The sequence below is a fragment of the Pseudorca crassidens genome, chromosome 2, assembly GCF_039906515.1.
Source record: "Pseudorca crassidens isolate mPseCra1 chromosome 2, mPseCra1.hap1, whole genome shotgun sequence".
Lineage (NCBI taxonomy): Eukaryota > Metazoa > Chordata > Mammalia > Artiodactyla > Delphinidae > Pseudorca > Pseudorca crassidens.
This window is the reverse complement of record NC_090297.1, coordinates 128,747,111-128,772,833: the sequence shown is the minus strand read 5'-3', so window position 1 is coordinate 128,772,833 and position 25,723 is coordinate 128,747,111. Positions and strand designations below refer to the sequence as shown.

Here is a 25,723-nt window from a genome sequence, read left to right as displayed (position 1 = left end):
CATTTAACTATTCTTCCATAAAGTATGTACCGAATGTATATTCTGCAATGTGACACTCTCATGGGGCTTATATTCTGGAGGATTTTAGAAATTATATAAAACATTTTCTTATAGTACAGATTCGAGAACCCAGGTGAGGACGTGATAAATAATTTGTCATCATAGCTAGGGCAGAACCACCGCTAAACCAGAGCCACAGCTGAAACCCAGGTCTCCTGGATTAAACCCTCCCCCAGCTCCTCCCCCAACACCTGTCTAGCAAATATATATTGCCTGAGAGGTGGTGATAATGAATGGCATGCCCTTTGTCTCAGGCTTAACGTAGACTAAGCCTATCTCAAGTGGGTGGAGGTTTTCCTCTCTTCCTTTTACCCTGGGCAAATGGAAAGTGAGATCCCCTCTGGTCTGCAGTGGCGGAGACTTCAGGAAGCCCACACAAGTCAAGGGGCCAAAGCAAACCAGTGTCAGCAGGGGGAAATCAGAGGGACTTCCCCCAAGTCCTTCCTGTCAAAGAAAGAAGCGTTAGAGACCTTCATGATGGAAAAAGCCACATCTCAAGGACTATTCCAGACTGGGTAAGTGTTACCTTAGTGGGGCTGCTACCCCTTGGGTTTTACTCCAGGACAATGGGCTTCATCCTTCAGCTCCAGGAATCTGGGATTTAAAGCAGGATTTCACAGCTTCAAACAATCTGAGGCTAATGCTCACTTCCAAGGAGCATGAGGGTCTTCTCATTGGCAGCAGGTGGGAAGTGGTGGGCATTTGGATCCCTTGGTATTCATGGATGAATTGGAGGCCAGTGACATGGTGAGCCAGTGACTCTGTGAGGCGTCTTCTGACATTTTCTGCCCCTGCCTCTAACTTTCCCCACACGGACTGTAAGAACCAGCACTACAAGGACTCACTTAGACATGCTCATAACTGTTAAAGCATCACTAGGGTCTGTACACGGACCATGTCCCTTCACAACAAACATCTTTTGAATGTTCCTTCACATTATTAGAGGAAGGCGGCACATTTTGGCAATGGTTCCTAAATTCAGCTGGGTGGACTGGTGTCAGGCTGTGTAAGAATCACCCTTGTAGGTCTTGGCTTGGGCCCAGGAGTTTGTGATTTTAACAAGCCCTCCAAGTGATTATGATAAATAGCTGATTCTGAAACTCATTTTGCTGTTTGGAGTTTGGGCTCTGACGGATCTGCCTTTCGATTCTGGCTCTGTTTTACCACTTAAGAATTGAATTTTCTTGCGCACACATAGCCTCTGGAGCCCTTAGTTTTCTTGTCTGTAAAGTGGGGGATAATAGTAACACCTACCTCGACAGTGTTGTTACGGAGTGAGTGAGATAATGTGGAGCTCTAGCATGTGAAGTTGAAGTACAAGACTGGCCACTCAGTAAGTCATAATAATATTCCCTGCTACTGTTATTTATTATTATTATCATTATTATTCTGCCTGTATATCTCTTTCACCTCTTTTCTCCATTCTTGTGGCTTCTTTTTATGTCCTCACTACCCATTAACATTGCTTAGTTATATAAAATCGCTCAGACTAAATTTTACTTAATACAAGAAGAACAAAGTACATGTAATTATTTTGATTTATAGATGAGGAAAAGGGCACAAAGAAGTTAAGTAATTCGTCCCAAATCACATAACTTGTTGGTGCCAGAGCCTAGGTGTAACACAGGACTGTGGGATTCTATACCCATGAAGGGCAAAGTTGAGAGAAATACAGTCGTCCCTTTGTATCTGCCGGGCATTTAATCCTTGGATGCTCACGTCCTTTACGGTTGGCCCTCTGGTTCTGTGGATTCTGTTGATGCATCTGTGGATTCAATCAACTGAGGATGGAGTATTTTTACAGCAGTGGGAGGAGACACCATCTATTCACACCCTTCTCGAAGGCTTCATTATTGTATGTTTTGAGTATTTGTGTAATTGTAAAGTAGCTCAATGGATTTATCCGTGTGCTTCAAGTTTTACCAGCTGACCCCTTCCCCACAAAGGCGAAGCAAATGGGTGAAATAAATGAGGGCTGGTCTCCAACACCTGGCTGACCAGGTGAGGCTGCTGACCAGGTAAGGCTGCTGATCAGCAGCATTGGCCCAACCATGTTAGAAAGCTAAATTGTCCCCAAACCCAGTCGGAACCTGCGTTTCAATAAGGTCCCCAGGTAAAATCTGAGAAGTCCTAAGAGAAGGCAAAACTGTTTGTTGTGTGTAGTAAAGAGCCTGATCTAGGCAGCAGGGGTCCCCTGTGCTTGCACAGTTGCGGTATTTTCCTGACTGAGGGAGTCGGAATTCTGGGTGAAAATTACTCACCCTCGGTGAGGGGGTAAGGGCTGCTACACTTCCCCCTCAGGGTGTGCACTGGAAGTTCATCCCTGCTACATCCATCATCCAGGAGTTAGATGGGCTTCTGTATTTATTTTTATTTATTTTTACTTTTTGCGGTACATGGGCCCCTCACTGCTGCGGCCTCTCCCGTTGCAGAGCACAGGCTCCGGACGCGCAGGCTCAGCGGCCACGGCTCACGGGCCCAGCCACTCCGCGGCACGTGGGATTCTCCCGGACCAGGGCACGAGCCCGCGTCCCCTGCATCGGCAGGCGGACTCCTAACCACTGCGCCACCAGGGAAGCCCCCTGTATTTATTTTTACGCACATCCTTTGGAGTCCTACCACCGTCAATCCTTAGATACCAGCACCACGTGGGCTCACTTAGGCTCATAACTGTCACAGCATAACGGGGGTCTCCCCATTGACCAAGTCCCTCTCCAATAAACATGTTTGAATGTTGCCTCACATTGTTGGAGGAAGGCAGTAACAGTGGGTAGTAAAATTGGATCTTGATATCCATCTTCCACTTTTGCATGAGAAGATGACATGGACAACTGGTGAGTGTATTTTTTGACTGTTCTTGGCCCCAGCGACCTTCTCCCTTGAATTTTTGTTTAACCACCAATTTAGAGCTTCTTAGGTTAGTTTTATGGTTCATTGTTGATTTGTGAGTTTTAGATATGCAACTCTGACAAAATTGTCATCATCTGGAGTATATGATGGATTATGGATTTTTAAAAATTAAGGATTATGTCTTTTTTCATTTAAATTAGAATTTATTGAAGTATAACACGTATAAAGAAAAGAGCAGAAATCTTAAGTGTACAGGGTGAGGGGATACATAAAGGATATACAGCCAGCACCCAGATCAGGAAACAATACTAGAACTGCAGAAACTCCTCACCACTTTCTTCTATCACTATTTCCCCATTATCCTCCCACCAGGGTAACCAAAGTCCTCACTTCTCATACTGTAGATTAGTTTTGCATGTGGGAGCCATATTTTTATATCAGAAAAAAATACTTGATTTAAAATATTATAAATCAGTAAAAGCAAATGTTGTTCAGGGAATACACAGTAGTTCAGTTACAAATTCTGTAGTCCTTGGCTTTACCTGTAAATGTTGGAAGATTTTTAATTTAATTTTGTCTTCTTATTTTGAAATAATTTCAGACTCAAAGAAAAGTTGCAAGAATAGTATAATAACCTTTTTTCCCGAACCACTGAAGGGGACGTTGCTGGCATCATTACCCTGTCACCTACCCCCTGCCAGTATTTTAATGTGTCCCTCACAGGTACATCCTAGTACATAATAGTAGTACAACCATCAAAATCAGGAAAATAACACTGATACGTTATTACCGTATAATCTGCAGACACAGTAAGTTTCATCCACAAGTCCAGGGTTGCATATTGCATTTAGTTGTCACCTCTCCTTTAGTCTTCTTCGAAGTAGGGGAGTTTCTCAATCTTCCCTCAATTTTCAGGGCCCTCACAGTTAATTATATCGCAGGGCAGATATTTCTGTGGAATGTACCTCAATTTGAATTTGTCTGATATTTTCTCATAATTAGATTTAGGTCACGCTTTAAAATATTTATTTTTGGCAAGAACATCACAGCAGTGATGGTCTTCTCATTGCCTCCAATAGGTGGTGCACGATTCTAATTTGTTTTATCAGTGGTGAGGTTCACTTTGATCAGGTTTCCTCATTGTAAAAGTATTCTTTTCCCCTTTATAATTAGTATTTTGTAGGAGGTATTTTCGTAGTATTTGAATATCTCATTCTGCATCAAATGTTCACCCATCCATTTTAGAATCCATTGATTATTCTTGTCTGAATCAATATTATGATGATGATTGCCAGATTGTGATTTTCTTCTTTTTTTTAAATGTATTTATTTATCTATCTATCTATTTATTTATGGCTGTGTTGGGTCTTCGTTGCTGCACACGGGCTTTCCCTAGTTGCAGCGAGCAGGGGCTACTCCTCCTTGCGGTGTGCGGGCTTCTCGTTGCGGTGGCTTTTCTTGTTGTGGCTCTCGGGCTCTAGACCACAGGCTCAGTAGTCACGGCACACGGGCTTAGTTGCTCCGCGGCATGTGGGATCTTCCCAGACCAGGGATTGAACCTGTGTCCCCTGAACTGGCAGGCAGATTCTTAACCACTGTGCCACCAGGGAAGCCCAAGATCATGATTTTCTAATTTAACTTCTACATTGATTCATTAATTCATTCTTAATTCATTCTACATTTATCAATTGGCATTCTGCTGTAAGGAAAAGCTTTCTCTTCTCCTTATTAATCAATTAATGAATTTATTCATTTATATCAGTATGGCCTCATGGATTCCTATTTTATTTATTGGGTTCTAATCTGTTATCATCATTATTTATCAAATCTGTTATCACATTGTCCCAAGTTGGCAGTGCTTCCCTTGATCCACCTTGCTCAGGCTCTGACATTCCACACCGGACTGTGCTAATATCCTCTGCATCCTGCTTGGCCCCCACCCCAGGCTGTTGCTTCTGCTTCCCTATCCTTCCCAGAGGCCCTCCTCACTCCCAGTAGCTTCTTGATGGGCCACCACCACCACCTTTGCTGCCTTGTGTAGACATCTGCCTTACTCCACTCGGGCTTGGATAGCCTGCACTGAGCAGTGAGGCCACCCTCCTCGTGCACTTCCACTCGGCTATCCTGCCTTGCCATCATTATGGTAATGCCAACCCACAATTAGATTCCCTCCTCGCTCTTCTCAGATCCTAATACCTCTCACTGCTGTTACAGTCCCTTCACACAGATGCCTTCCTCACCCCATCACCACAGGCCCCCCACATGGAAGCTCTCCAGAAATACCCTTCAAGACTCTCACACCCTCTCACACCTGGAATCCCACCCACCTATCGTGCTCAGCCCCTGAATAATTTTCAGGAGAGAAGGCAGGAAAGCAGAGGCTGTAGTGCGGCTGACTTCTGTGTAAGGCACAGTAGACACGGTACTTTCGGGGGCCCACCACGATGTTGTAGTTTTAATTTCTTTTAAATTCAGAAGAAATAATGAATATAATAATGATGAATATAATAATGAATCCAGCCTGAGTATGTATGTGTTTATATTAATGCAAAATAAGACTTTTATTATTTTTTTAATGGAGGAAGGGACCCATGAAGGCAGAAGTGCCTAGAGCCCATGAAAAGTGCCTAGGATTCAGCCTTCTCTGTCTTGGTTAGCTTTGTAGGCCCAGTTCTTGGAAGAGTTTCTGAACATAGCATCTATTCAGTAAATGGTTGTGAAATTAGTGAATGAGTAAGTGGTTGAACATTGCAGCTTATATTTCTTTTTATTTTAAATTAATTTTTACTGGAGTGTAGTTGCTTTACAATGTTGTGTTAGTTTCTACTGTACAGCAAGGTGAATCAGCTATACGTATATATATATATCCCCTCTTTTTTGGATTTCCTTCCCATTTGGGTCATTGAGTAGAGTTCTCTGAGCTATACAGTAGGTTCTCATTAGTTATCTATTTATACATAATATCAATAGTGTATATATGTCAATTCCAATCTCCCAATTCACCCCACCCCACCTTTCCCCCCATGGGTGTCCATATTCTCTACGTCTGTGTCTGTATTTCTGCTTTGCCAATAAGATCATCTATACCATTTTTCTAGATTCCACATATATGCATTAATATCTGATATTTGTTTTTCTCTCTGACTTACTTCACTCTGTATGACAGTCTCTAGGTCCATCCACAACTCTACAAACAACCCAATTTCATTCCTTTTTATGGCTGAGTAATATTCCATTGTATATATGTACCACATCTTCTTTATCCATTCCTCTGGCGATGGATGGACATTTAGGTTGCTTCCATGTCCTGGCTCTTGTAAATAGTGCTGCAATGAACATTGGGTTGCATGTGTTTTTTTGAATTATGTTTCTCTCTGGGTATATGCCCAGTAGTGGGATTGCTGGGTCATATTGTACTTCTATTTTTAGTTTTTTAAGGAACCTCCATACTGTTTTCCATAGTTGCTGTATCAGTTCACATTTCCACCAAGAGCACAAGAGGGTTCCCTTTTCTCCACACCCTCTCCAGCATTTGTTGTTTGTAGATTTTCTGATGATGCCCATTCTAACTGGTGTGAGGTGATACCTCATTGTAGTTTTGATTTGCATTTTTCTAATAATTAGTGATGCTGAGAAGCTTTTCATGTGTTTGTTGGCCATCTGTATGTCTTCTTTGGAGAAATGTCTGTTTAGGTCTCCTGATCACTTTTTGATTGGGTTGTTTGCTTTTTTGATATTGAGTTCCATGAGCTGTTTGTATATTTTGGAGATTAATCCTTTCTCCATTGATTTGTTTGCAGATATTTTCTCCCATTCTGAGAGTTGTCTTTTCATCTTATTTATGGTTTCCTTTGCTGTGCAAAAGCTTTTAAGTTTAATTAGGTCCCATTTGCTTATTGTTGTTTTTATTTCCATTACTCTAGGAGGTGGGTCAAAAAAGATCTTGCTGTGATTTATGTCAAAGAGTGTTTTTCCTATGTTTTCCTCTAAGAGTTTTATAGTGTCCTGTCTTACATTTAGTTCTTTAATCCTTTGAGTTTATTTTTGTATATGGTGTTAGGTGGTGTTCTAATTTCATTCTTTTACATGTAGCTGTCCAGTTTTCCCAGCACCACTTATTGAAGAGACTGTCTTTTCTCCATCGTATATTCTTGCCTCCTTTGTCATAGATTAGGTGATCATAGGTGCATGGGTTTATCTCTGGACTTTCTATCCTGTACCATTGATCTATATTTCTGTTTTTGTGCCAGTACCATACTGTCTTGATTACTGTAGCTTTGTAGTATAGTCTGAAGACAGGGAGTCTGATTCCTGCAGCTCCATTTTTCTTTCTCAAGATTGCTTTAGCTATTCAGGGTCTTTTGTGTGTCCATATACACTGTAAAATTTTCTGTTCTAGTTCTGTGAAAAATGCCATTTGTACTTTGATGGGAATTGCATTGAATCTGTAGATTGCTTTGTGTAGAATAGTCATCTTGATAATATTAATTCTTCCAATCCAAGAATATTATATATCTCCCCATCTGTTTGTGTTGTCTTTGATTTGTTTCATCAGTGTCTTATGGTTTTCTGCATGCAGGTCTTTTGCCTCCTTAGGTAGGTTTATTCCTAGGTATTTTGTTCTTTTTGTTGCAGTGGTAAATGGGATTGTTTCCTTAATTTCTCTTTCTGATCTATCATTGTTACTGTATAGGAATGCAAGAGATATCTGTGTATTAATTTTGTATCCTGTGACTTTACTAAATTCGTTGATTAGCTGTAGTAGTTTTCTGGTGACATCTTTAGGATTTTCTATGTATAGTATTATGTGATCTGAAAACAGTGACAGTTTTAGTTCTTCTTTTCCAATTTGGATTCCTTTTATTTCTTTTTCTTCTCTGATTGCTGTGGTGAGGAATTCCAAGACTATGTTGAATAATAATGGTGATAGTGGACAACCTTGTCTTGTTCCTGATCTTAGAGGAAATGCTTTCAGTTTTTCATCATTGAGAATGATGTTAGCTGTGAGTTTGTCACATATGGCCTTTATTATGTTGAGTTAGGTTCCCCCTGTGCCCACTTTCTGGAGAGTTTTTATCATAAATGGGTGTTGAATTTTGTTGAAAGCTTTTTCTGCATCAATTGAGATGATCATGTGGATTTTATTCTTCTGTTTGTTAATATGGTATATCACATTGATTGATTTGCATATGTCGAAGAATCCTTGCATCCCTGGGAGTGGCTAATATTTCTTATTTTTCCCATGGCAGATAAGACTAGAACAGAGTAAATAATATTTGCTGATGGCCTATTTACTAGAAAGTGTTTTTTCCCCTAATATTTCAAAGCTATCCATATATTCATCCATTCAATCAAATATTTCCTGAGTACCTATTATATGCCAAGGCCCTGCTTCCTTTTTGTGTGCCAGGCGGGATTGAGAAATGTCTACTTTAGTCTTAAGAGGGCAGGATGTGTCTATAAGCCCTGAACTAACCAGCCAGTGTGGGAATTGAACTGGCCCCACCTCTTTAGCAAAGCTCTCTAAATCATGGGGTCCACAGGTCAAAAATACATTAAGTTAATCCTCTAGGTGCAATAATACACATCTTTGCTCCATGAAGCCTTTTCTACACCATTGAGATTAGCTAACTCTATCTTTTCTCAGTATGAGTCAGTCAGAAATGCACACATCATCATAACTGGTTTAGTTTCCAATACTGTCAGTTGCTTTTTTTTTAAGTTTTTAATTTAAACTTTTTTTTTTTTTTTTTTTTTTGGCCATGCTATGTGGCTTACAAGATCTTAGTTCCCCAACCAGGGATTGAACCTGGGCCCACAGCAGTAAAAGCGCCGAGTCCTAACCACTGGACCACCAGGGAAGTCCCTGCTTCTGAAACAGTAGAACTTGGTTTTATTGATAAGGTACAATGTGAATTGGATGAGATGTTTGGGGCCAGAATTGTTTACCATCTACTATTTTTATGGAGAATGTCCTTATTCCAGTCTCACTAATTTATACATATCACAGTTCATGGTGGATAAAGTTAAATTTTCCTCTGCACTGACTCTGACAAGGCACTTGGCAAACACAATAACAACATAAACATGATTGTATAAGTAATGCTTAATAACATAAAATAATATAGCACTTTAAAATACCCTTGAGTATTTTAGCATAAAAGCTTCCATTCGAACCCTTACAATGTTCTAGGTCAGTGGTTTTCAAACTGACGCATGGCCAAATCCAGCCTACCGCCTGTTTTTGTATGGCCTGTGAACTAAGAATGTTTTTTACATATTTAAGTGGTTGAAAAAAAATGAAAAGAAGAATATTCTGTATGTGAAGATTATATTAAATTCAAGTTTCAATATCCATAAGTAAAGTTTTATTGGTCCCAGCCACACCTGTTTGCTTATGTATTATCTGTAGCTGCTTTCGAATTATGAGGGCAGAGTTAAATAGTTGCAACAGAGACCATATGGTCCACAAAGCCAAGATGTTTGCTCTCTGATACTTTATAGAAAAGTTTGCCTCTTTCTGTTCTGGGTACATCAGTGATACATCAGTGATCATCAGTGATACATTGTGATACATCAGTGAACAAAACAAAGATCCTTGTATAGGAGGAGGTCGTTGAGAGGACATCACTGCCAGTTGACCCTAGAGCTAGACCTGGGCAATTGAAGCCTCCTTACCCTCTGCCCTGTCCTTGGAATATATATTCCACCCACACCGTCCCATAGCTGGAGCTGTTTCAAAGATGCAGTCTTAAAAATGTAAGGTGTTGTTAAGACCATCTGGACTGTGTATGTGGCTGAACCCCATTAAAGCATCTATATAAACTTTTTTTTTAATTAATTAATTAATTTATTTTTGGCTGTGTTGGGTCTTCGTTTCTTCGTGCGAGGGCTTTCTCTAGTTGCGGCGAGTGGGGGCCACTCTTCATTGCAGTGAGCGGGCCTCTCACTGTTGCGGCCTCTCTTGTTGTGGAGCACAGGCTCCAGATGCGCAGGCTCAGTAGTTGTGGCTCACCCAGTTGCTCCGCAACCTGTGGGATCCTCCCAGACCAGGGCTCGAACCCATGTCCCCTGCATTGGCAGGTGGATTCTCAACCACTGCACCACCAGGGAAGCCCTATATAAACTTTTAAGGTTCTAGCAGGCAGATGTGGAAATCTATGACAAGACTTGTATATAAGTTCCCTTGCTTAGTAAATCTGCCACCTACATTTAATAGGGGAAGATAGTAAATGATAAATGTAAGTAAATTATATATAGTATGTTAGAATGTGATAAATGTGCTGGAAAAAAAAGTAGAGGAGGGTAAAGTGGATAGTGATTTTTTTGATGGGGAAGTTGATGTTACATTTGAAAGAGAGCAATTAGGGTAGACCTACCAAAAGGAGGAATATTTGAGCAAAGACTTGAAAGAGTTGAGGAAGTGAGCCATGTGGGTGTGCCGGGGGGAAAGCATTCTAGGCCAGAAGGATAATGGTGGCTCCTCATGGGGTTGTTATGTAGGTTAAATGAATTAATACATTTAACTGAAAATAGTGCCAGGCACATGATAGGTAAATTCTCAAAAAATCATTCTTCTTCAGTACCAGCTGGTTGTAGTTGCTACTTTCCTCTCTGCAGTCGGCTGCTGCACTGGGTTACTCTCGGTAGACAGTCACTGTAGCAGAGGGGCTCTATACATGTGTAAAAGTACACGGGGTCCTGATAGCTTTATCTGTCCCAGGATTAGCTCCCATCCCTGGGGATTAGCTCTTAGGGACAAAACATGGTCCCAGGAGGTATCATTTCTGTGGTTTGCATAATTACAAAACACAGGTCTGAGAGTCTGTCATCACACAGAGTCAAAGGGTTTTGCCCCACCATCACACAAAAAGTCAGTAGTGAGGCTTCAATAGACACGGGGTCTCTTGCTTCCAAGTCTAGTGCTCTCTGTTCTTGGTCTTTACTCCACTCCTTGCAATAACCTCCTCTTATACATCTTATTTCTTCCAGTAAATTTTCAGGTCTCTGTGCAAAGGACCACGTCTTATTCATTTCTGTTTTCCTCTGCAGAATCGGGCGCTAAACAAACAAACAAAAACTCAAAACTGGTGAAAGAATACTCAGTACTTTTACATGTTTGATGATACCATTTCAAATCTTAATTGCTATGTGTGTAAATCTGTCAGAAGATGTCATTGTGGAACTGATTGTCCTTCGTTCCCTGTGCCTATATAAAGCACGGGGAGATAGATTGTCCTACAAACTAGGGAGTTCCCAGACATTGACCATTTTCAAATTTATGTTGCTAAGTATCATATGAAGATCCTGGAGCATAAAAATACATTCATGAGCTTTGGGCTTTGATGATCTCCACAAGGCTATTAGATAAGAGATGGCATTTCCAGGACGAAATAATTAGGCAGATGATACAGGACAAATACCCGGTTATCCTTTATCTTAGTCCAGAGTGGCTCTCAAAATATGGTCTACAGAACAGCAGCATCAGCATCACCTGAAAACTTGTTAAAAATGCAAATTCTCAGGCCTCACCTCAGACTCACTGAAACTGAAATTCTGGGCTTGGGGCCCAGCAATCTGTGTTGGAACAAGCTGTCCAGATGATTTTGAGGCACACTAAAGTTTGAAAGTCACTGACCACTCATTTGTCTTTATAGATTTCCAGCCAGGACTCTCCCTGCCCTGCCAAGTGCCTAAGCTATGTGTTGGATGAACAAGGAGCTTCTTTTGTAGACCTTGGTAATGACCTTGAGGCAGGAAAGCCCTCTGGGGAAAGTTGAGATTGTACCACTTTTACAGTTGTCTTAACATATTCTCTCAGGCTAATGAAGGTAGGATACACATTGGAGTGAAGAAAAGCGCAGGGCATTGCATAATTAGGTCAGACGTTGAAATAAAGGGAGCTTTAAAATCTTAAAATATTACCTCTGTCTGGGCTTTGGTTGTGGCTGGATGTGTATACCAGCTGGGCTGTGACAGGAATAGTGTGGAATTCCAAAAGCTCTGCTCTAGTTTGGGTGGGCTATTTGAAACCTCCTCTTGCAAAGTGCAGAAGGACAATTAACATTAGATAAAGTGCCTTTCCAGGTTCTTATAAAAAATCAGCCTGTAGGAAGTACAGGTATTAATCATTTCAATCTTGCGGGATTGCAAATGTAGTGTACCTTTGGCTGAGGTATGAGAAGAATAACCTAGGAATGCATCTTTGACCTAGGATAAAAGACACTGACAAATTTTACCCCTCAATATAAAATTTCTGAGCACAGGAAATGAGGCTTAGAATTTGAGACAAATTATAAAAATATTGTTGTAAAGAAGCCATGGTTTTTCAAGGCAATATTAACAAAGCAAGTACAAGTGAACAGTAAGAAAACGAGAGAGCTCTAGCACCACAAGCTTTACATTGGCCACATTTACAAGGCAAAAATAATGATGATCTAATCAGTTCTGACAAACAGTTGGCCATATGATATGACATCATCAACAATTTTTGAAAAATGGATTTATTATTAATAATGAGCTTTGCCCAAATATATAGTGTGCCTTGAAATATAAACAGTAGAATGAGGCCAGCTTGATTAGCAAGAATTTTGAAAACAGAAACATGAAGCAACCATTTCAATGATGTTTAAAGTCATGCAAACCTCAGGCCATTATAACATTTCACCAAACTCACTGATACAATTTTAGAAGTCATTTAGAAGTTTCTTGCTTGTAATGTCGAAAGACAAAAAGCTACATACCATGAGGGAAAAGCATATGCTTCCTGCTGAAATATAAATATTTGAAATAATTCAAAGGAAAAATGGCATGAAATTAAATTTCATTCTTTGTCAGGAAATAGTATTGGAAAATGTATGGAAAATACTGCTGCATATCATACGAAGAAAGAATTATTATGACACATTACTCAGTATGGGGTGCTTGTTATACAAATTGGATGAAAGTAAAGATGTTTCTCATATCTCAGCTAATGGTAAGTGCTAGATTTTGTTTCAGGAGTGGAATTCAGGAAGAACTACATACTTGAATGAATTACTAAAGGAAAGATATACAGATATTAATTGTATATGATTTACTTAAAAGCATCTTTCTCTAGGAAAACTGTATCCTACTTTTAAACTATCTTCTTTGGATGAGTCTCAGAAACACCACTCTCACCATTTCATCAATTAAACTACCAATTTTTCACCACAGTGTAGAAGAATCTCCTGGTGGCAGCTGTGAGCCCTCAGGGCCAAAGAGTGGGATTTTGTGCTCTGCTAAGGGGAGTGAACATTATACTAGCGGTACGTGGATCAGATTTATTTTGGATAGTCATAAGCTGGAGGTGACAAAGGGCCCAGAAGGGGCAAGTCAGAGGCAGGGACAGGTGGGAAGCAGTGAAAATGATCGGATGACAGATGACGGCATCCTGAGCTAGGGACGTGGCGGATGACACAGGATGTTGAGTGAGGGTGAGAGAAAGTCAGGAATGGCTCCCAGGCTCCTGGCAGTGAGTTAGGGAGGGAGGACTTCTGGAATAGAATTCTGGGAATAGATACAGGAGGCAGGCTGTGCTTTCAGCAGAATCTTAGTTGTGGAGCACCCTTCCTGCATTTAGGGCTCACCTCCCTACTGCATCCAGGTATCCTCCCATATTCGGGTGTCCTCCCGCATAGGGCCAGTGGGACATTAGGAGGTACATTAGGAGGTCGGTGCCTCATGCCCATCTCTGGCTATCCAGACCTTCCTTCCCCACCCAGTCTCTAACTGTGGTACTCCACTAGGGCCTCAGCTCCTCCAGTGTTCCCGTGTGTCTCATAACATTTTCTTCCTCACTATCCCCACCAAACGTGCATTCCCTCCCAGCTCTGGGTTAGGGAAATAAAATGGCCTGACTACAGGATGGAAACTCCAAAATTTAGGGCCTTGTGATTACATTTCAACTTCGGGGTGAAATCCCTTTCTTTAAGTAGTGTTAATGGTGATCATAAGTGGTTTTGTGAAATGTTTATTTATAGTTAAGAATTGTGGATGGTATGGTTATAATTTTTAAATATTAAACTAAATATAAGGCTTTTTCTTCTATTATTGCCCAAACTATTTTCCATCCAAACTGCCTGATTTAGCAGTTATGGATGGGCTTTCTTATATTGCTTGTCCAATCTGAGGAAAGTCTGATTTTTTGCCTCCTTTTTTTTTTTTTCCTAAGAATAAGTTTCTTGAGAAAGATTTTTTCTGTTTAATTTCAGTATCACCTCTCAACAAATATATGTTCAATGAGCGACAATGAATGAATGAATAGGCTTTTGGGACTTAAGCTAATAATAACACAGATAATAATTACCAGTTGGTGAATGTCAAGCAATGTACTATAATTTAAAACTATTATTTCTGATTCTTAAAAAAGTACTCTAATGCAGACAGTTGCTTGGAGGGTGGAGATGGGGTTTACAAGTAGTTTTTTCTTTTCCCTTTGTAGGTTTCTCTCTTCCAGTTGACCGTGGTAAAACTTAGTTTGGTTGTACAACAATAGTCCTGTGTTTATTAACATTTATTTAAGTTTGGAAATTTTTTCTTTCTTTTTTTATTGAAGTAGAGTTGATTTACAATATTATATTAGTTTCTGGTGTACAACATAGTGATTCAATATTTTTATAGATTATACTCCACTTAAAGTTATTATAAAATATTGGCTATATTCCCTGTGCTGTAATCACATCCTTGTATCTTACTTGTTTTATACCTAGTAGTTTGTACCTCTTTAATCTCTACCCCTATCTTGCCCCTCCCCATTTCCCTCTCCCCACTGGTAACCACTAGTTTGTTCTACGTATCTGTGAGTCAGTTTCTTATATTTATTTGTTTGTGTTATTTTTTAATTCTACATATAAGTGATAACACACAGTATTTGTCTTTCTGACTTTTTTCACTAAGCATAATATTCTCTAGGTCTATCCATGTTGATGCAAATGACAAAATTTCATTCTTTGTGGCTGAATAATATTCCATTGTGTGTGTGTGTGACTGTATGTATACACCACATCTTCTTTATCAATTCTTCTGTTGATGATCACTTAGATTGCCTCCATATCTTGGCTATTTTAAATACTGCTACTATGAACATTGGGGTGCGTGTATCTTTTTGAATTATCATTTTCATTTTTTTAGGATATATACCCAGGAATGGAATTGCTGGATCATATGGTAGTTCAATTTTTAATTTTTTGAAGAACCTCCATACCGCTTTCCGTAGTGGCTGCACCAATTTACATTCCCACCAACAGTGTACAAAGGTTGCCTTTTCTCCACATTCACACCAGTGTTTGTTATTTGTGGTCTTTTTTGATGATAGCCATTCTAACAAGAGTGAGATGATATCTCATAGTGGTTTTGATTTGTATTTCTCTGATGATTAGCGATGTTGAGCATCTTTTCATTTTCCGTTGGTCACCTGTATGTCTTCTTTGGAAAAATGTCTATTCAGTTCTTCTGTCCAGCTCTTAATTGAGTTGTTTGCTTTTTTTGATATTGAGTTGTATGTGCTGTTTATATATTTTGGATATTAACCCCTTATCAGTCATATCCTTTGCAAATATTTTCTGTCATTCATTGTCTTTTTGTTTTGTCAGTGGTTTCCTTTGCTGTGTGAAAGCTTTTAAGTTTGATTACTTCCCATTTGTTTATTTTTGCTTCTGTTTCCTTTGCCTGAGGAGAAAGATCCAAGAAAATATTGCTATGATTTATGTCAAAGAGTGTTTGCCTGTGTTTTGTTTTAGGACTTTTATGGACTCCGGTCTTCAGTTAGGTCTTTAATTCATTTTGACTTTATTTTTGTATATTGAGTGAGAAGATGTTCTAATTTCATTCTTTTACATGAACTGTCAGTATTCTCAGCAAAACTTATTGAAGAGACTGTCTTTTCCACATTGTATATTTTTGCCTCCTTTGTCATAGATTAATTGATCATAAGAGTGTGAGTTAATTTCTGGGCTTTTTATTGTTCCATTGATCTATGTGTCTGTTTTTGTGCCAGTGCCATACTGTTTTGGGTGCTATAGCTTTGTAGTATAGTCTGAAGTCAGGGAACATGATACCTCCAGCTTTGCTCTTTTTTCTCAAGGTTGCTTTGGCTAATTGGGGGTCTTATGTGGTTCCATATAAATTTTAAGATTATTTGTTTCAGTTCTATGAAACATGTCATGGGTATTTTGATAGGGATTGCATTCAGTCTGTAGATTGCTTTGGATAGTATGGACATTTTAACAATATTATTTCTTCTAATCTATGAACACAGGATATCTTTCCAGTTCTTTGTATTATCTTCAATTTCCTTCATCAGTGTTTTATAGTTTTCAGAGTAAATGTCTTTCAACTCCTTGCTGAATTTTATTCCTAAGCATTTTCTTTTTGATACAATTTTAAATACAATTGTTTTCTTGCTTTCTCTTTCTGATATTTACTATTAGTGTATAGAAAAGCAACAGATTTCTGTGTATTAATCTTTTATCCTGTAACTTTATTGAATTCATTTATTAGTTCTAATAGTTTTTTGGTGGAGACTTTAGGTTTTTCTATAAATAGTATCATGTCATCTGCAAATAGTGACAGTTTTACTTCTTCCATTCCAATTTGGATGCCCTTTATTCTTTAACTTGTCTGATTTCTCTGGCTAGGACTTCCAATACTGTGTTAAATACAAGTAGTGAGAGTGGACATTTCTTGTTTTGTTCCTGATTTTAGAGGAAAAGCTTTCTGCTTTTTACCATGGAGTATGATGTTAGCTGTGGGTTTATCATAAAGGGCCTTTATTATTATAAGATATGTTCCCTTTATACCCACTTTAGTGAGACTTTTTTTTTTTTTTGGCTGTGCTGCACAGCTTGTGGGATCTTAGTTCCCCAACCAGGGATTGAACCCATACCTCTGGCAGTGAAAGCACAGAGTCCTAACCGCTGGACTGCCAGGGTATTCTCTGGTGAGAGTTTTTATCATGAATGGATGTTGAATTTTGTCAAATGCTTTTTCTGCATCTATTGAAATGATCACGTGATTTTTAATCCTTTCATTTATTAATATGGTATATCATATTGATTGATTTGGGGGTATTGAACTATACTTGCATCCCTGGAATAAATCCCACTTGATCATGGTGTATGATCCTTTTTATATATTGTTGAATTCAGTTTGCTAATATTTCATTAAGAATTTTTGCATCTATATTTACCAGAGATATTGGCCTGTAATTTTTTTTTTTGGTAGTGTCTTTGTCTACTTTTGGTGTCAGGGTAATGGTGGCCTCATAGAATGACTTGGGAGTGGTCCCTTGTCTTCAATTTTTTGGAATAGTTTGAGAAGGATAGCTCTTCTTTGCATGTGTGGTAGAATTCCCCTGTGAAGCCATCTGGTCCTGGACTTCTATTTGCTGGGAGTTTTTAATTAGTAATTTAATTTCACTATTAGTGATTTGTCTCTTCAGATTATCTGTTTATTCCTGATTCAGTATTGGAAGAGTATATGTTTCTAGAAATTTATCCAGTTCTTCTAAGTTGTCCAATTCATTGGCATATTCATTGGCATACTGTTCATAGTATGCTCTCATGATTTTTTTGTATCTGTCATATCATTTGTAATTTCTCCTCTCCCACTTCTTAATTTGTTTACTTGGGTCTTCTGTCTTTTTTTTTTCTTAATGAGCCTGACTAAATGCTTATCAATTTTGTTTATCTTTTCAAAAATTTAGCTCTTGGTTTCATTGATCTTTTCTATTCTGTCTCTATTTTATTTATTTCCTTCTTTATCTTTTTTATATCCTTCCTTCTGCTGACTGGCTTTGTTTGTTCTTCTTTTACTAATTCTTTTAGGTGATAGGTTAGATTGTTTCAGATTTTTTTCTTGTTTCTTGAGGTAGGCCTGTATCGCCATCCCTCTTAAAACTGCTTTTTCTGCATCCCATAGATTTTGGAAAGTTGCATGTCCATTTTCAGTTGTCTAGAGATATATTCTGATTTATTCTTTGATTTCTTCATTGCCTCATTGGTTTTATAGTAGCATATTGTTTAGTCTCCATGTGTTTCTGCTTTTCCCATTTTTGTTTGTGTAATTGATTTCTAGTTTCATACTGTTGTGGTTGGAAAAATGCTTGATAAAATTTCTATCCTCTTAAGTTTGTTGAGACTTGTTTTGTGATCAGCATGTGACCTATTCTGGAAAACATTCCATGTGCACTTGAAAAGAATGCATATTCTGCTTTTTTTTAAATGGAATTTCCTGTAGATATCTGTTAAGTCCCAACTGGTCTAATGTGTCATTTAAGACCACTGTTTCCTTATTGACTTTCTGTCTGGATGATTAGTCCATTCATGTAAGTGGGTTGTTAAAGTCTCCTACTATTATTGTGTTACTGTCAATTTCTTCCTTTTTTGTCTGTTAATATTTGCTTCGTATATTTAGGTGCTCCTACATTAGGTTCACATATGTTAATGAACGTTATATTCTCTTCTTGTATTGATCCCTTTATCATTATATAATACCCTTCTTTGTCTTTGGTTATAGACATTGTTTAATGACTACTTTTTGATATGAGTATTGCTACCACAGTTTTCTTTCCATTTCCATTTGCAGGAAATATCTTTTTTCCATCCACTCACTTTCAGTTTCTGTGTGTCTTTTAGCTCCGAAGTGGTTTTCTTGTAGGCAGCATATTGATGGGTCTGTTTTTATTCAATCATTCACCTATGTCTTTTGATTGAAGCATTTAGTCCATTGACATTTAAAGTGATCATTGATAGGTATGTACTTATTGCCACTTTGTTACTTGTTTTCTAGTTCTTTTGTAGTTCTTCTCTGTTTTTTTCTTCCTTTTATAGTTCCTTCCCTTGTGGTTTGATGATTTTCCTTATTGGTTTGCTTGTTTTCCTTTCTCTCTAGTTTTTGTGTATCTATTGAGGTTTTTGATTTGTGGTTATCATGGGGTTCATGTATGAAGACCTATAACTATGTCTACTTGTTTTAAACTGATAGTCATTTAAGTTCAAACACTGTATAAAAGATCTACATTTTTACACCTCTCCACCACGTTTTGTGGGGTTTTGTTTTTATTTTATTTTATTTTATTTTTTTATTGGAGTATAATTGCTTTACAATGTTGGGTTAGTTTCTGCTGTACAATGAAGTGAACCAGCTATATGTATACATATATCCCCTCCCTCTTGGACCTCCCCCCTATTCCACCCATCTAGCTCATCAAAGAGCACCAAGCTGAACTCCCTGTGACAGCAGGTTCCCACTAGCTATCTATTTTACACATGGTAATGTATTTAGATCAAACCTAGTCTCCCAATTCATCCCACCCTCCTCTTCCCCACCTGTGTTCACACATCCGTTCTCTACATCTGTGTTTCTACTCATGCCCTGCAAATATGTTCATCTGTACCATTTTTCTAGATTCCACATACATGTATTTATATATGATATTTGTTTTTCTGACTTACTTCACTCTGTATGACAGACTCTAGGTCCATTCACAACACTACAAACAACCCAGTTTCATTCCTTTTTATGGCTGAGTAATATTCCATTGTAAGCATGTACTACATCTTCTTTATCCATTCATCTGTCAATGGACATTTAGGTTGCTTCCATGTCCTGGATATTATAAATAGTACTGCAATGAACATTGGGGTACATGTGACTTTTTTAAAAAAATAATTTTTTTTTTTTTTTTTGTGATACGCGGGCCTCTCACTGTTGTGGCCTCTCCCATTGTGGAGCACAGGCTCCGGACGTGCAGGCTCAGCGGCCATGGCTCATGGGCCCAGCCGCTCCGCGGCATGTGGGATCCTCCCAGACTGGGGCACAAACCAGTGTCTCCTGCATCGGCAGGCATACTCTCAACCACTGAGCCACCAGGGAAGCCCTAAAAAATAAATTTATTCATTTATTTATTTTTATTTCTGGGTGTGTTGGGTCTTTGTTGCTGCACACGGGCTTTCCCTAGTTGTGGCTAGTGGGGGCTACTCTTCTTTGTGGTGCACAGGCTTCTCATTGCTGTGGCTTCTCTTGTTGTAGAGCACCGGCTCTAGGCACAAGGGCTTTAGTAGTTGCAGCATGTGGGCTGAGTAGTTGTGGCTCATGGGCTCTAGAGCACAGGCTTAGTAGTTGCGGCACATGGGCTTAGTTGCTCCCCAGCATGTGGGATCTTCCTGGACCACGGACATGTGACTTTTTGAATTATAGTTTTCTCAGGATATATTCCCAGTAGTGGGATTGCTGGGTCATGTGGTAGTTCTATTCTTAGTATTCTAAGGAACATCCATACTATTCTCCACAGTGGCTGTATCAATTTACATTCCCACCAACAGTGCAAGAGGGTTCCCTTTTCTCCACACCCTCTCCAGCATTTACTGTTTGTAGATATTTTTGAGGATGGCCATTCTGATCAGTGTGAAGTGATACCTCATTGTAGTTTTGATTTGCATTTCTCTAATGATTAGTGATGTTGAGCATCCGTTCATATGTTTGTTGGCAATCTGTATATCTTCTTTAGAGAAATGTCTATTTAGGTCTTCTGCCCATTTTTGGATTGGGTTATTTGGTTATTTGTTTCTTTGATATTGAGCTGCATGAGCTGCTTGTATATATTGGAGATTAATCCTTTGTCTGTTTCTTGGTTTGCAAAGATTTTCTCCCATTCTGAGAGTTGTCTTTTCGTCTTGTTTATAGTTTCCTTTGTTGTGCAAAAGTTTTTAAGTTTACTTAGGTCCCATTTGCTTATTTTTGTTTTTATTTCCATTACTCTAGGAGGTGGGTCAAAAAAGATCTTGCTGTGATTTATGTCAAAGAGTGTTTTTCCTATGTTTCCTCTAAGAGTTTTATAGTGTCCTGTCTTACATTTAGTTCTTTAATCCATTTTGAGTTTATTTTTGTATATGGTGTTAGGTGGTATTCTAATTTCATTCTTTTACATGTAGCTGTCCAGTTTTCCCAGCACCACTTATTGAAGAGACTGTCTTTTCTCCATCGTATATTCTTGCCTCCTTTGTCGTAGATTAGGTGATCATAGGTGCATGGGTTTATCTCTGGACTTTCTATCCTGTACCATTGATCTATATTTCTGTTTTTGTGCCAGTACCATACTGTCTTGATTACTGTAACATTGTAGTATAGTCTGAAGACAGGGAGCCTGATTTCTCCAGCTCCAGTTTTCTTTCTCAAGATTGATTTGGCTATTTGGGGTCTTTTGTGTTTCCACCGAAATTGTAAAATGTTTTTGTTTTAATTCTGTGAAAAGTGCCATTGGTAATTTGATCGGGATTGCATTGAACCTGTAGATTGCTTTGGGTAGTGTAGTCATTTTCGCAATATTGATTCTTCCAGTCAGGAACATGGTATATCTCTCCATCTGTTTGTGTCAGCTTTGATTTGTTTCATCAGTGTCTTGTAATTTTCTGAGTACAGGTCTTTTGCCTCCTTAGGTAGGTTTATTCTTAGATATTTTATTCTTTTTGTTGCAATTGTGAATGGGATCGTTTCCTTAATTTCTCTTTCTGATCTTTCATTGTTAGAGTATAGGAATGCAAGAGATTTCTGTGCATTAATTTTGTATCCTGCAACCTTGCCAAATTCATTGATTAGTTCTAGTAGTTTTCTGGTAGCATCTTTAGGATTTTCTGTGTATAGTATCATGTTATCTGCAAACAGTGACAGTTTTACTTCTTCTTTTCCAATTTATATTTTTTCTTTCTTTTTCTTCTCTGATTGCCATGACTAGGACTTCCAAAACTATGTTGAGTAATGGTGAGAGTGGACATCCTTGTCTTTTTCCTGATCTTAGAGGGAATGCTTTCAGTTTTTCACCATTGAGAATGATGTTTGCTGTGGGTTTGTCATATATGTCCTTTATTATGTTGAGGTAGGTTCCCTCTATGCCCACTTTCTGGAAAGTTTTTTATCATAAATTGGTGTTGAATTTTGTCAAAAGCTTTTTCTGCATCTATCGAAATGATCATATTGTTTTTATTCTTTAATTTGCTAATATGATATATCACATTGATTGATTTGCATATATTGAAGAATCCTTGCATCCCAGGGATAAATCCCACTTGATCATGGTGTATGATCCTTTTAATATGTTGTTGAATTCTGTTTGCTAGGATTTTGTTCAGGGTTTTTGCATCTATGTTCATCAGTGATATTGGTCTGTAGCTTTCTTTTTTTGTGATATCTGTGTCTGGTTTTAGTATCATGTTGATATTAGCCTTGTATAACGAGTTTGGGAGTGTTCCTCCTTCTGCAAATTTTTGCAATAGTTTGAGAAGGATAAGTGTTATCTCTTCTCTAAATGTTTGATCGAATATACCTGTGAAGCCATCTAGTCCTGGACTTTTGCTTGTTGGAAGATTTTTAATTACCCTTTCAATTTCATTTCTTGTGATTGGTTGTTTATATTTTCTAATTCTTCCTGGGTCAGTCTTGGAAAGTTGTATCTTTCCGAGAATGTGTCCATTTCTTCCAGGTTGTCCATTTTATTTCGTACAGTTGCTTGTAGCAGTCTCTTATGACCCTTTGTATTTCTGTGGTGTCAGTTGTAATTTCTCCTTTTTCGTTTCTAATGTTATTGATCTGAGTCCTCTCCCTTTTTTTCTTGATGAGTCTGGCTAAAGGTTTATCAATTTTGTTTATCTTCCCAAAGAACTAGGTTTTAGTTTCATTGATTTTTGCTATGGTTTTTTTCATATCTATTTCATTTATTTCTGCTCTGAGTTTTATGATTTCTTTCCTTCTACTAACTTTGGGTTTTCTTTGTTCTTTTTCTAGTTGCTTTAGGTATGAGGTTAGATTGTTTATTTGAGATTTTTCTTGTTTCTTGAGGTGAGATTGAATTGTTATAAACTTCTCTCAGAACTGTTTTTGCTGTGTCCCATAGGTTTTGGGTCATTGTGTTTCCATTGTCATTTGTGCTAGGCATTTTTTAATTTCCTCTTTGATTTCTTCAGTGATCTCTTGGTTATTTAGCAGTGCACTGTTTAGCCTCCATGTGTTTGTGTTTTTTACAGTTTTTTTTTTTCCTGTAATTGATTCCTAATCTCATAGTGTTGTGGTTGGAAAGATGCTGATATGATTTCAGTTTTCTTAAATTTTCTGAGGCTTGATTTGTGACCCACGATGTGATCTATCCTGGACAGTGTTCCATGTGCACTTGAGAAGAAAGTGTATTTTTCCACTTTTGGGTGGAATGCCCTATAAATGTCAATTAAAGCTTTCTGGTCTACTGTGTCATTTAAAGCTTTGTTTCCTTATTTTCTGTCTGGATGACCTGTCCATTGGTATAAGTGGGGTGTTAATGTCCCCACTATTATCCTGTTACTGTCAATTTCCCCTTTCATGGCTGTTAACATTTGCCTTATGTATTGAGGTGCTTCTATATTAGGTGCATAAGTATTTATAATTGATATGTCTTCTTCTTGGATTTATCCCTTGATCATTATGTAGTGTCCTTCCTTATCTCTTATAATAACAGACTTTATTTTAAAGTCTATTTTATCTGATATGAGTATTGCTACCCCAGCTTTCTTGTAATTTCCATTTGCATAGAATATCTTTTTCCATCCACTCACTTTCAGTCTGTATGTGTCCCTAGGTCTGAAGTGGGTATCTTGCAGACAGCATATGTATGGGTCTTGTTTTCATGTCTATTCAGCCAGTCTGTGTCTTTTGGTTGGAGCATTTAATCCATTTACATTCAAGGTGATTATCGATATGTATGTTCCTGTTTCCATTTTCTTAATTGTTTTGGATTTGTTTTTGTGGGTCTTTTTCTTCTCTAGTGTTTCCCACCTAGAGAAGTTCCTTTAGCATTTGTTGTAAAGCTGTTTCGTGGTGCTGAATTCTCTTAGCTTTTGCTTGTCTGTAAAACTTTTGATTTCTTCATCAAATCTGAATGAGAGCCTTGCTGCGTAGAATATTCTTGGTTGTAGGTTTTTCCCTTTCATCACATTAAATATATCCTGCCACTCCCTTCAGACCTGCAGAGTTTCTGTTGAAAAATCAGCTGGTAACCTTATGGGGATTCTGTTGTATCTTTTTTGTTGCTTTTCCCTTGCTGCTTTCAATATTTTTTCTTTGAATTTAATTTTTGTTAGTATGATTAGTATGTGTCTTGGTGTGTTTTTCCTAGGGTTTATCCTGTATGGGGCTCTCTGCACTTCCTGGACCTGGGTGACTATTTCCTTTCCCATGTTAGGGAAGTTTTTGACTATAATCTCTTCAGATATTTTCTCAGACCCTATCGCTTTCTCTTTTTCTGGGACTCCTGTAATTTGAATGTTTGTGTGTTTAATGTTGTCCCAGGGGTTTCTTAGACTGTCCTCAATTCTTTTCATTCTTTTTCTCTTTATTCTGCTCCTCGGCAGTTATTTCCACCATTCTATCTTCCAGCTCACTTATTCGCTCTTTGCCCCAGTTATTCTGCTATTGATTCCTTCTAGCAAATTTTTCATTTCAGTTATTGTGTTGTTCATCACTGTTTGTTGGTTCTTTAGTTCTTCTAGGTCTTTAGGTCTTCTAGGTCTTTCTCGTATTTTCTCGATCTGTGCCTCTATTCTCTTTCCGAGATTGTGGATCATCTTTACTGTCATTACTCTGAATTCTTTTTCAGGTAGGTTGCCTATTTCCTCTTCATTTATTTGGTCTTGTAAGTTTTTACCTTGTTCCTTCATCTGAAACATGTTATTTTGTCATCTAATTTTTTTTTTTTTGATGGGTAGGGCTGTGTTCCTGTCTTACTGATTGTTTTGCTTGAGGCATCCAGCACTGGAGTTTGCAGGCAGTTGGGTAGAGCCAGGTCTTGGTGCTGAGATGAGGACCTCTGGGAGACCTCACTCTGATTAATATTCCCTGGGGTCTATGGTTCTCTGTTAGTCCAGCAGTTTGGACTCCCACTGCAGGAGCTGAGGCCTGACCCCTGGCCTGGGAACCAAGATCCCACACAACAAATGAAAAGAAAAAAAAGGAGCCATACAATAACAAAGAATAAAAAATAAAAGGAAATTGGAAAAATAAAAATATATTAGAAAAAATAAAAATATAATTGAAACAATAAGAACTAGGTAAAACAGAACCACAATAGAAAAAAAAAAGGTGGGGGCAAATCAAAAGGAGCAGAACAATAACAAAGAATAAAATAAAATTAGAAAAAATTAAAATATAAATGAAACAACAACAAAAAGGTAAAAGAGAACCACAACCTCAAAAAAAAAAAAAAAAGAAAAAAGGGCTAGAAAATGTCTTGGCTTTGGGGGATGGAGCTTAGGTGGGGTGGGGCTTAGGCAGACGGAGTTGGAACGGGGGTGGGGCCTAAGCTCAGGACCCACACATCCAGTAAAGGGAGCACAGCTAGAGGGGGCCTCAGAGTGCAGAGTTCAGAGGTAAGGCCCTGGGTGGAGGTGTGGGGGCAGGGCTCAGGCTCAGCACAGCTGCAGGGAGCCTCAGAAGGTGAAGGATTAGACCTGGGACCTCAGCAGGCTCCCCAGGGCCCAAGGCAGCAGGGGAAATGCTGGCCACATTCCCTTCTGATCCCCTGATCTCCCAAGGGTCTCTGCCTGTGTTTGTTGATCCCCTCACTGTGGGTGGGCCCCTCAGAGTTTGGGAAACCCTCCCCTCTCCCAGCTGCTGTTCAGGGATGCTGGTCCCATCCCGCCTCTACTTCTCCTTCCTGCCTCCCTCCCCCCCACATCCTACCCAGTCACCTGGGGGTTCCTCCCATCCCCTTAGGTGTCTGTGGTCCCCCACCAGTGCATGGTGGGTGCCCTAGTTGTGAGGAGACATGAAC

At 38.8% G+C, this 25,723-nt stretch overlaps 1 long non-coding RNA gene and 1 other non-coding gene across 3 annotated transcripts in view; one reads left to right on the top strand and one right to left on the bottom strand.

Moving 5' to 3' along the window:
- LOC137211767 (uncharacterized) overlaps positions 1-25,723 on the top strand; it is a 90,519-nt gene that overhangs the window by 3,555 nt on the left and 61,241 nt on the right. The window lies entirely within an intron of this gene.
- Positions 8,699-8,771, bottom strand: TRNAK-UUU (transfer RNA lysine (anticodon UUU)). Its single transcript has one exon. It is a non-coding gene; the product is annotated as a tRNA-Lys (tRNA).